Here is a 12,909-nt window from a genome sequence, read left to right on the forward strand (position 1 = left end):
GAAGTTCAGAAAGACTTGACCCTCCATAACCACATACGTCACCTCTCGGGTACACGTGAGTGCTTCGAAGTTAAACAAAATTGATATAAGTAAGCTAGCTGTTCTTACATTTGTAGTAAATTGAGGCGATTGCGTGTTTAAAGATGGCGCAGTGAGCTACGATGCATCTCGCAAATACACGACACACCTCTTAGCGATATGCCTCATAATGTTGAGGCACGCCTGGCTGTGAACTACTTTTTACCACACTGAGTTGAAAACGCTTTAGGAGCCCGTCACTCAATTTTTTTCTTTCCTTTCTTTCTTTATTTCCTTTTTTTAATTCTGCTCGCATAGAAATATTGTCGGTGTGTCCACGGTATCGAGTTCAAGCATGCGACGCTGGAACCACTGAGCCGCAGCTCCAAGCCACTGGCGTTTTTTTGACTGAGGACGCAGTTTCCAGCAGCAGCACTCTCACGGGGAATCGCATCGAGCGAGCGAGGTTTATCTAAACGTTACAGGCCTCCTTTGATAACAGGATCGTTCGCGTTATCTGGTGGACTATAGATATGTCGAAAGCGGACGCCTGGTTGCCAGGATTCCCCTTGACAGGGCGGAGGTAGAAAGCCTATCTACGAAAAGCCTACGTGGTCTGTATTGAGCCTGAAATAAGCCGTGCAATCTTTCCGAGAAAACGCCCCGTCGGTCCGTCGCAAGAGCGCTCATCTCTATTTATCACGAGGTTGTCGGCTCTTGAAGTAATAGACAAGACTAAAGTAGAAAGGGAATGAGACAACTTGAATTTAAAAATAAAGAGGAAAAAACTCACACCATGGGGAAGGAGCTGACAGCTCACGGCCTATTAGCAGTGTGGTCAGCTGGGTCCTGATATTAGCCACTCTCGTTAGCGCAGCACGCTACAGTGCACATCGAACAATTTACTAGCGCAGCTGGAACGTTCTCGGAGCATGACACATTTATTATAGAACGATAATACCGTAACATAATTGATACTGTGTCACCCCGCCGCTGTAGTCTAGTGGCTAAGGTATATTGCTGCTGATCTGCAGGTCGCCGGATCGAATCCCGGCTGCGGCGGCTGCTTTTCCAATGGAGGCGAAAATGCTGTAGGCCCGTGTGCACAGATTTGGGTGCACGTTAAGGAACCCCGGGTGGTAAAAATTTCCAGAGCCCTCCACTACGGCATCTCTCATAATCATATGGTGGTTTTGAGACGTTAAATCCCACATAAAGTTCAATCGATACTGTGTCAGCGGCACCGCTGAAATACCCTATTTGTCTCCGGCATTAGACGTCCGACTGTGCCCAGGCGGCGCTCTGAAAAACGCCGCCACCAGTGCCCTCGTCGCCGCGCTGGCCATAATTGGGTAGCGCAAAGAGAACCGTCCGCAAGCGACCGTGCATAGGATTTCCTCTTTCGTTGGTGTTGAGGCGCGGTTTCCTAAATATCAAGGACCTTGCAAGCTTCTTCCGTCAATCCGACCTCGTTTCAGAAAAGTCAGCCCATGAAAGCGAACCGCGAGCATAATGCCGAAGATGTTTCGCTTGTTGTGGCATACTGCAACTCGCACTTTAAGTGCAGGTGACCGACGCATGACATTGCGTTCGAGGCGAGCACATTGCGCGTTCTGTAACGCCTAAATACGTTAAGTTTGGGCATACACATGATCCCGAAGCGATGAAGTGCATACGCGAGCAATGCATCTTACGATCAGCGGTAATTGCAATAATATCTTAACACCATTTGTTCTAACCTTGCCGGTTGCTCTGCTGTTCATAAAACGAACCTTTTTGCAGAACGAAGCTTACAATAATGTTCCGCTCATAATTTCTCGTTCTGTGCGAACAGCGGCACTGCCTCCGCAACACAGAAACAGCAGCAACGGGACAAGTGTATACATGCAGCTGCTGACGTTTAAGCCATGGACGCTCGCGATTTCAGGAGGTAGCAGAACGACAGTCCCTAACTTTCTCGTAACTCTGAGGTCTTGATTGATTGATTGATATGTGGGGTTTAACGTCCCAAAACCACTATATGATTATGAGAGACGCCGTAGTGGAGGGCTCCGGAAATTTCGACCACCTGGGGTTCTTTAACGTGCACCCAAATCTGAGCACACGGGCCTACAACATTTCCGCCTCCATCGGAAATGCAGCCGTCGCAGCCGGGATTCGAACCCGCGACCTGCGGGTCAGCAGCCGAGTACCTTAGCCACTATACCACCGCGGCGGGGCCTCTGAGGTCTTGGCAGACGCAAATGCGCCCCTTCTATACTTCCCCCTGCAGCTCACTCTCTTCCGGATACACTTCAACCTTGGCCCGTTTCACCTCTCGTACATGAAACAATAGCATTGTCTTTGCTGTAGCTCCCTCTTTGAACCCATCAAGGCCAACGATGTCGCTTCCTCACCTCTTGGTATAGCCGTCCAGTAACTTTCCGTCACACGAAATCTAGGTTGAAGAACCGTCTTGAACCAATCTGTCTTGGCGCAACACTCATTCATTGCAAGACCGATACTTCCACAAGCACCTCTCGAATTTCTTTTGACCTTTGCGCCAGAAAAGACTGATTCATCTCATCTTGCCATTACGCGACGAGCGGTTTCGCCAATTCCGCAAGGCGACCCAGAAAAAGAAGTGAAGGGGAGAGCTCATAGAATGCGGGAAAGGGGAGGAAGTTGATCACGCTTCAAAGGCATCACACGCCCCTTTGTACGCGTCGCGAAACTCCTTTCGTCATCGCCTTGATGACGGGCGCCCACGAGTTGTTCGCGCGCGCTCAGCTGATGTCGCTGAAGCTTCTTTCGAGACAAACAGGGCTTAGTTCTGGCAATTTTCTAGGTGCTATGATTAATATGGACGTACGCAACACCCTGCCTTTATACAACTGAATCCCTGCCTTTATACGAACAAATGTGAGAGTTTTTTTTTGTTTATTTATGGGGGGAGGGGGTTGCACGCGACAAGTGAGGTTTATTAGGCGGAGGGGGTGGGCATAAATTCTTAGGGAGGGAAAGGCGCTCTACCATGCACCCCCCTTTCCCCCTCTCACCCAGCCTGGCGTTGCCCTTGAGCCTCACTCCAATATGTAGACGGAAAACAGAGTATGTGCGCTCCACCCTTACCTAAAGTCCCTAGGCTTTTTTGTTGTTGTTGTTTGGGGGGGGCGAAGCTTTTATGCCGTGGTTTGTGCGTCCGCGATGTATGTAGTCGTCGTAGTAGTAGTAGGTAGCCACTTCCACGGCCGTAGGAGCGGCACGCGCGCACCATTTTCAATAGAGGAGGAAACCCGCGCACGTTAATCATAAATAAATAGATAGTTGCTCTTATGAAACAACTTACAGAGACGAAAATTGCTGACTTAATCTCCAATAAAATTTGCCTTGCATTTTATACTTAATAAAAAGAACTAGTATCAGAAGGACGCACTGGGAAGCACTATCTGACCAGGTAGAGTTGTGACGTTAAACTCGCTGGGCATAACCACCTTGGTTTTAGCAAGGCTAAGCGAGGGTGAACCGCAGTGCCATGGATATAGTGAACTAGTATATAGCCATGAACTAGAGGCGGTGAAAGGTGGGAAGTAGACATGAAGCGCACAGGCCGTAAGAAAGTGCGCGAATGCCACCTCTCGCTTAGTCCTTGGAATGTCCGCTGGATGGTCGTACTTCTATATGCTGAATATATCATGAAAAGATGCGAGATGGCGGTGCTTGGAGTTTTCACTAGATAGACGGACGGATGGATGGACGGACAGACAGATGCACGAACGGACGCACGGATGGATGGATGGACGGATGGACGCATGGAAGGACGGGCGCACAGATGGACGCACAGATGTACGGATGCACGCACGGATGGACGGACGGACGCTTCGATCCACTGGTCATCATGCACTCCGTGAATATGCTGTGACTTTTTTCCCTCTTACCTTTACTGTTATTATCGGCCTGCCTGGTTTGGAACCGCTTGGACGCGTGAGACATACCGGCTGAGCCTACCCCGATTTCTTCCGGGTCAGCGCTCCCAGAAATGCGCCAAGAGTGGCGACAGCACGGAAGTCGTTCTTCGAATTCTCCAGGGCCGTTGGCGCCCCTATTAAAACCACTGGGACACACCTGACCGACTGATGAATTAAGAAGAACTGTTGTCCGTCGAGGCTGCTTCCTTTGTACGTCAAGGTGCCCCGGACAATGAGGCAACGTCTGAGATCCGTCTGCGCAGACGTTTCCCACGTGCTCCGCGGTGCCTTCATGCCGCCCTTTCCCACAAGCCGTGGCCGGCCCGGCGCCGCACACCCTATCGATGAGTCATCAACGGACTAGAGTTGACCTGCACGTAGGACCCAACGTCTTCGCACTGTGCTGTATCGTGCGCATTGTGCGGTGTTTTCTCCCTCACCATGGGACTAACTGGGCATGCCTCTTTCCTGCGTTGGGAAGGAGGCAGTGTTTCACCTTCCCCTTTTGGGGGTGGAGGTGAAGAGGGCAATTTCATTGGACTGTGCTGGCCTCAATCGTCTTCCCTGCAGGAAATCCTGGGAATACCGGGGCATAAAACGTGAACGCAGAGACGCTCCTGACAAGCTCCCATCAAGAGCTTTCATGAAATCACCATCAATCATGTGTAAGCACGCTACCTCAAAGATACAAAAACATTAAATAAAAGTTCCTGTTAACAGCTCCGGCTGCTTTCCTCGACATCTCGAGACTTTGGCTGCCTCCGGTCCTATGGGCAGGCCCCCTACAACATCAGTACCCAATGACGAAGTACTTGTAAGCGAACACCTTTTCCAAACAAAATAGTTTCAACGAGAACTTGATACACGTCATGTTTCATGGGACGGGCTCTGAAAGCTTAGCAGCTATTTTCGCCACGTTTGAATCTCACATATTTATAGGGAGGCCATAAATAAAAAATATATATATAAGACTTTTTCGTCGTTGTAAGTCAAGCGAATTTCCCTTATCCACTTTCGCTCGCAAACATTGTTTCGGGAAGGAATGGGGGCGGCGCTCCACAAAGATAACGTTGCTTCTGGCGCTCTACTTACGAGTTCTCGCTCTTTGTTAACAAAGAATGCGTGCACCTGCACGCAGAACAAACACATCCCCAATACAAGCCTTACTGAACAGAACACTCTTGTCCAGAATAACGCGTTCGATGCTCTAACGACTGACTCTTGTCCAGAACACACACACAAGCGCCCTATACTTTCCTAATCATCTGCAGAGAGATAGAGAATTCAGGAGCAGAAGAAAGAGAGGGGGTGGTTGTTATAGAACGGCCTAACAACGGTGGCACCAGTGATCAGCTTCTATCCGGTGCATTTGTTTGTTTGTTTGTGTGTTTGTTTGTTTGTTTGTTTGTTTGTTTGTTTGTTTGTTTGTTTGTTTGTTTGTTTGTTTGTTTGTTTGTTTGTTAAAATAGCCGGCTATATTGGAACCACCTTCCATCGGACATGGTTCCCATGTCAAATCATGACTTGTTTTCTTCTACAATACAGAAGTACTTACGTGATGACGTGTGAAGTGTATATTGTACATATATTAGTGTACTCTGTTTCGCCCATGTTTCTGATGATACTTACACATACATTCAGTGTATTGCCTAACATCGAATTTTTATGTCTTGTAATCTTTATTATTTTGATGTTACTATGTTTGCTCTTGTTTATATTTAATTATTTTTGTACTCCACTCCTCTCTGTAAAGCTATGTGCGATTGAGGGTAAAATAAATGAAATGAAATTAAATTAAAATAAATACAAGCGCACGGACGTCTGTACGTATTTCTATGCTCCAGTGCGATCGCGTGCTCCGAAGCTATCCGTTACACGATGGGCGGGTGAGCGGGCGATATATCATGAGGTTATAAGAACAAGCAGGTGTGCGAAGTGTGTGCCGAGTGCAGACAATGCCCATTCAGGCGCAAGTGAGTTTACTATTTCACCGATAACCAAAACCACAGTGCACCGCGAACAATTAGTGGAGCTCCGACGCTGGAGAGCCGAGTCTGTGGTGTGTCGATTTTTTTTCTGCCCTGAATGTTTTGTTGAACATCACTGTGTGCTGCATTCTCTTGGCTTATGAGGAGAGAAACCTTCCAAGCTCGATATTTGCACACTAAATTCCTTTGTGACAAATTGTGGCAATATCGTATAATATCTTCGCATGTAAATAAACCAAGAGTGCGGGCGTAGAAGACGTGTTCTGGAATGATCAGGGCTCCTAACGTAGATTTTTCAATCTTTCATTACACGCACACATACAAACATACACAAGAACATACAGTAATACCCCCCACCCCCTTAAAAAGATTATGGTTAAGCTCCTGCTGGGAACGACTACCACCCATGCCATTTATTACATGCACGACGAAGACCTAACGTAGTTTGCGCTTGCTAAACACATGGCTGACGTCTATAGAGATGGACAACTGTCATTGGTCGCAATACCGCACTCGTGCACGTGAGTTTGTTGCAAATGACCCTTCACTTCACGATAGTGCTTTTTCTAGTCACTGCCAGACGATAAATACCAGTTTTACTATTCGCATTTGAGTAAGATACACTATAAATTGCGGCTGTGATGATCGCTACAGAATTGTTTGGGAGGAAACGGCATATAGGGTAACAAATACACGGCCCGACAAAGTACAGATTGCTGTCGAAGCTCTCCGTGCGAAGTGTTTTGGTGAACTAGAATAGAAAGTTGGGCTGGTTGGAGGTTCATGCTTGGAATGTAAAAACAGCATAAAAATAGAGGCGAGGACTAAGGAAGGACTGCGCTTTTCTTACACATCCCAAGTGTGATAATGAATTCAAGGCCTGTACACAGCGATGCCCCCGGCTGGACCCTTTTATCAAAGGAGAAGTTTTAGAGTGTCTAAAATGGTTGCTTGGGCGAGTTTGTACGACATAATTCACATAAAAACAGCGTCAAAAACAAAAAACAAGGAAAAGAAGGAGACCGACAGCGGCACTGACTTATAACAAGATTTATTTTCTGCAACCGCGCAATATATACTTGAGCAGTATCTGACAAATATACGAGAGACGATGAAACGAAGAAAACAGAATTCACCTAAAACCACGGAATTACGTGGTCTTAGGTGTGCTGTAATACCGAAATTCCCATCGTTGTTTCTTTGAGAATAGAGACACAGAAGAGGAATAAGACTGGTAATTGAACTAAGTAATTGTCCTGGTTACTTCCCTACACTGGATGTAAAAAAAAGAAAGGAATGAAGAGACTGCAGAGCACGCATGCATGGCGACCAGTGCCTGGCAGTGGTTATGTTCGTGTGCGGGCTTGTTCAGTTGGCTTTGTGTCTCTTTGTGCGGATTGCAGTAATGCTTTGGATTTTTTTTTTTCAAAGCAATGTTGTTGCTCATTTTCGCATTTATTATCTCAAGGCAAAAAAAAAAGAAAACATTTGCGAAATCTGCGCAGAAAGTGAAGACGTCTCCTAGCAAGAGCACAAAAAACAGCGAAGTGGCGCGACGACATAAACTTATTTTACGCCTTTGAGCAAACATGGCAGATATGCATTACCCGCATTGCTAACTGCTGCTGCTGCTTCGTCGTAAAAAATAAAACAAGCAGAGAGATGGGGAAGCGGCGGCTGGCTGCCATTGTACTTCGTGAGGCGACGCTCCAACAAGTGCGAGCTATGTGAAAAAAAAAATTGTGCAAAGCAGAACTGGGAAAGCAACTGCGACGAAAGTCCGCGTTTAAACGATGTGGTATTAAGGTGAGGATCACGACGCATTCGTCACTATAAGTCCGTTGATCTCTCTATTTTTTTTTTATCCAACAAGGCGCGAGAGACAATGCCTCTGCAGGACGAGAGGAGGGAACAGAGCGACTGTCCTATCGCACCTCCGCATATAAGCCCTGACTTAGCTCCAAAGAAACGTCGCTAAATAGAGACCAAGGGGACGAACTAGTACGGCGTACGAAGTTCCACTGCCGCCACTGCAAGGCCATTCATATAGTCACGTGGGAAAAGAGGAACAAGCATTATCGCTTTTTGTCGTTTTCAACAGCGTGGTGATGAGTTTGATGACAGCTACAGGAAGCACAACGTTTTGGTAAACACACGTTATACGAACTTACGAAGTCCCCAAGCGGAAAACCTAATGTGTTGTAGCGCACGCAATGGCGTATACGGGCATGTGAATACGTGGGACATGTGCATTATTTGTTACACGTGCATGTTACATGTCCGTTCTCATATGTGAAGCCCGGACGTACATAAAGAATACATACATACTTATACACACGAGCACGCATGGAGTATGGTTGAGCCCCCTTTCCTAGAAAAAAAAATTTTTGGCTACGCTTCTGGTCGTGGGATCGAATCTCGGCCGTGGCGGCCGCATTTTAGATGGGGGCGAAATGATAGGCCCGTGTACTTGGATTACTGCGCACGTTAAAGCACCCTAGCTGGTCGAGATTGCCGTAGCCCTCCCATATATGTTGGTTCTGGAGCGTTAAGTTCCACTGATTATTATTATTATTATTATTATTATTATTATTATTATTATTATTATTATTATTATTATTATTATTCCTCTTATACTTTCGTGCAAAACAAGTCCGATTCCGATGGGTGCGAGACGTAGTGGCCCACGTATACCTTAGGTGTCTGTGGACATTTGCGTGTTCGCTGCATGAACTTCAAAATTGACCTTGTTGGAAACTTCTGCAAGCTTGCTTGTTCAGCCATTAAGCTTGATTTCAACGACAACCCTTCGCTCTTTTAAGCATTTATTTTTTTTTCTTGTATGAGCATGACCTCAGCCAGGACACTGCGAAAGGAAGGAGCAAGTGGAGGATAAACAATTATATCGGGCCAGTTGGTATGAATCCATCTTGGTAGGAAGCGCACAACTTTTACACAGGAACACGAGACACAAGCGCTTAACTTCACCTAAACGGTTATTGCAAATGTCAGAGTATATAAAGGAACGCAAGAAGAAAACGAAAAATAAAATACAGAACGAAACAAAAGCGCACGTCCAGTGCCGTACATTACTCATATTAATATGAATCGCACCACTCTAAAGAAGGAAGTTCTCTCCGCGTGAGCGAGATGGAAGGTGCACTAACACACTGAAAGTCAAAGTGTCGTTTCTGCTGCTTCAACAATCAAACGGGTTAATAAATCTTTGTCACGATACAAACGCATGCGTTGCCGAAATACGGCACACAACCACTCTTTACAGTGGATCGCCAAGTGACCATTGGCAGCCTTTTGCACTTTATTACGGTGTTCTTTTCACCTCTCATTAATGCATCTTTCAGTATGTCCAACATAAGCGACGAGTGGTGCAGTCGAGGTCATTGAATATGGATTGATTGATTGAGTGAGTGAGTGATTGATTGATTGATTGATTGATTGATTGATTGATTGATTGATTGATTGATTGATTGATTGATTGATTGATTGATTGGTTGATTGTTTGATTGATTGAACCCTTTCTTTAGGGAAGGTGATGACTCTCATCTGCAGTTTGAGAATAGGTGTGAATGGGCTCGTGGATGAGAGCCAAAAAAAGGCAACTATTACGCATAATCGGCCCATGCGTGTTCTGCTCCTTCCCAGAAAAATAGGCACCGCCGGCTACTGCTCGTGCAGATCACGTCATTTGTACCGAAGGGCATTACAACATGCAGCCGACTGCTGAAAAAGCCTTTATACGTAAATACAACGGCCAATCTTTATGTAAAATAGATACGCGTCACGGATCTGTGCCATCATCTAGCCTTTTGTGATGTCAGCGCCCAGATTTATCGCTACACCATGTAGTACGTTCAGTGGCAAAAAAAAAAGGAAAGGAATAGATGAGCCCAGCACGTTAGGACCATTCTCCTGTGTATCGTATCGCCTCCACTTTCTTTTTTTTTTTCCCTTCCTTCTCAACCACGGAAGAAGGGAAGAAGTTGTTTACATCGGTCTTGGTGCCGAAACGGTTACATTACCTTCGGCCGAGTGACGTCACGCGTTCGACCCCTAGACGAGCGGCTTGCGTTTTTTCACTCGTTCAGTACTCCTCATGGAGGTACTCATATCAGGTGCGCGTTACAGTACGGTAAAAAAATTGATCCTAGAGTTTTCTGTGTACTTCAAGCCATCTCTAAAAGCCGGGCTCTCTCTTGAGCATGCACGATAAGCTGAGTTCATTACCACTTAAACTTTGTTTAATGAAGAGTTAAGTAAGTCAGCGAGAATAAGGAAAACCAGTTCAGATGTCTGATTTTGTGTCAATGCACCAAAATCGCGATGTCATTTAGAGAAAAACGGCGGATTGGAGGACTAATGCCAATCCTTTGGGGTTATTTAGCGAGCTTAAGTCAAAGTAGACATACGCGAGCGTTCTTTCTTTCCCCATAGAAATCGGGCAGCCGCCATGGCCGAGATTCAAACCCACACCCTCGAGTGCATACTGCAGAGCAGCCTTTCGGCAGCTAAAAATACTACGGAGTTAACGAACCTACAAGCTGTACATGATATAGCGAGGTGGTCGAAAACACGGGAAAACCCCCTCTGCAGTGTGTCGACGAGCTCAAAGTGGTATACTGGAAAAGCATGAACTTCCTTGAAAACACTGTCGCACATTGCCGAGTGTAATTGCAGTATACAAAGGGAAAGCCTATAGGGCGAAAAGAACTGCGACAGAGGAAATCATGCGCGTAAGCCACATATGCATTTTGGTATAAACAGAACGGCTCGCACCACGTGCGCCAAGCTAATTTCCAGCACACTATGCCTTTCTATAGATGAATACGCGAAATTCCCAGAAAACACCCGCTATCACGCTCACCCTTGACAGAACTCTCCGTATTATTTCAACTCCAACTCAATGTTAATGCGTAGCTCTGAGTTCAAGTTTTCTCGGTAGCACATTATATTGCTAATGGAGCACCTGACGTAGCTTACAAGTCATCATGAACGTTATTGTGACAGCTTCTCACGTGTTGACTTTCGCAATACATACATATGTATATACGCCCCCACGTTGGGCGCCAAATGTATGCTCAGAACTAATTTTCGGCTGAAGCCCTCAGAAAGCAGACACAGGCATGCAGCGTAAGAAAAATGACCTTTACTTTATACCGCAGGCCCAAGCTCGACTGCCAGGCGGCCATTTTCTTGTAAGCGCGTGAGCTGGGGCGCCCCATCACAAAAACCCTGGGTGATACGTTTGAAAACTGCTCGTTGATTGGTTTATCCCACAGCCGACCCGCCCTCTTGAGGGGCATCGGCTCCCCAGGACAATTTAGCAATAAAGTTCATTGATTTATGGAGCTCAACGTCCTAAAGCGAGTCGCGTTATATGAAGAAAAGCGTTTAATGTTTAACTTTAGATAAGGTTGAAAGAGACTAATAAAAGTTATTCAAAAAGTAGCCTTAGAATTCCAATTTATATTGAACGACCAAGGATGCCGCCAGCTGGTATTTAATGGAGTCGATTTCGCAGAGGCAGTGTCGCATTCAATGAAGTGTCTGTCATAGTTCGCAGGGCAATGCACCGCCTTCCGCTACGAAAGGACCTCCCGTTTGATAAATCGTATACATCTTATATGAACTATAAAGCACGTGTATGGTCATGTGACTTGGTTTTGAAAGAATTACGACTCCTTTACAAGCAGTTTTTTATAATGCATACAGCTGGTCACTGACGATATCAACGCTGCACTCGGTACGACAAGCACGCGCGCCTTCGCGATACGCATTATTTGAGCAACGCTCAATAGAACAGAAGCGTCGTATTTTACGTAGATGGCGTTAATGTTTTACATTATCATTTACCTATCTTACAATATTTCATGATGTAAGAAACGAAATAAATCATGGTTGTTCAATAGCTTAAACACTACATCTACTCTGTCCCTGATAGCTATAGTTCTGATAGTAGAACTTTATACAGTGCCCAAATAGCAGAAATATTCGATGATTCATATCGTGCACGTGCGTTCACATATTAGCAAAGCTTTTCACGCTTGCGAATGTGCACGAGGTGCCAGAGATTGCACACATCTGTAGTAATAATGTCTGAAATTTCATGTCCCACAACCCCGATGTGATTATGAGAGACGCCATAGGGGAGTGCTCCGAAAGTTTCGACCATCTCGTGTTGTTTAGAGTGCACTGTCATCGCACTGTTTACACGGTTGATGTGTGGCGTTTAACGTCCCAAAACGACCATATTATCATGAGAGACGCCATAGTGGAGGGCTCCGGAAATTTTACCAGCTGGAGTTCTTTCACGTGCACCCAAATCTGAGCACACGGGCCTACGACATTCTCACCTCCATCGAAAATGCAGCTACCGCAGCCGGGACACGATCCCGCGACCTGCGGGTCAGCAGGCTAGTAGCTTAGCCACTAGACCACCGCGGCGGGGCCACACTATATACATGGGTCTCTGGCATTTTGCATCCATCTTGATGTGAACGCAGTTGCCGGGATCGAACCCGCCACCTTTGGGTCAGCAATCGATCACCGTGCACAACCACTGCTCCTCCGCGGCGGACGCACATCTACATCCAAGAGCCCGCGGTTAAATAGGTCGAATCGTATATAATGGGACTATGAGCTAGCTCTATATATACTGCACTATATACTCGTTACTCCCGTAACAATATGTATAGTAAACAGCGTCGGAAGAATATGGTACACACGCATCGATCCACTGATTTATGCATGTGCGTAATGTGTACGCCAGACCAAGACGAATCATCGGCCGTAGTGACACGGGTCCCAATTGTGAACACTGCGATGTGTCAGAAACACTTGAGCACATATTTTGTGATTGCCAAACATACGCATGTGAACGAAACACTGATTTCTTCTACTGGACGATTTCGCAGTAGGTGATGAGATTGTATTGGGTT

At 46.2% G+C, this 12,909-nt stretch overlaps 1 protein-coding gene across 5 annotated transcripts in view; it reads right to left on the reverse strand.

The window, feature by feature from the left end:
• Nucleotides 1-12,909, reverse strand: part of LOC142806591 (sodium/potassium/calcium exchanger 5-like) — a 51,631-nt gene that overhangs the window by 35,005 nt on the left and 3,717 nt on the right. Inside the window, exon 1 of one of the 5 annotated variants that reach the window (XM_075891279.1) lies at nucleotides 2,415-2,593. The exons of the other annotated variants lie outside the window; for them this stretch is intronic. The gene's annotated coding sequence lies outside the window, so the exon portion shown is untranslated. Of the gene's footprint in view, nucleotides 1-2,414; nucleotides 2,594-12,909 lie in introns of those variants that run through there. 5 annotated transcript variants of the gene reach the window in all.

Source organism: Rhipicephalus microplus, chromosome 1 (genome assembly GCF_043290135.1).
Source record: "Rhipicephalus microplus isolate Deutch F79 chromosome 1, USDA_Rmic, whole genome shotgun sequence".
Taxonomy (NCBI): Eukaryota; Metazoa; Arthropoda; class Arachnida; order Ixodida; family Ixodidae; genus Rhipicephalus; species Rhipicephalus microplus.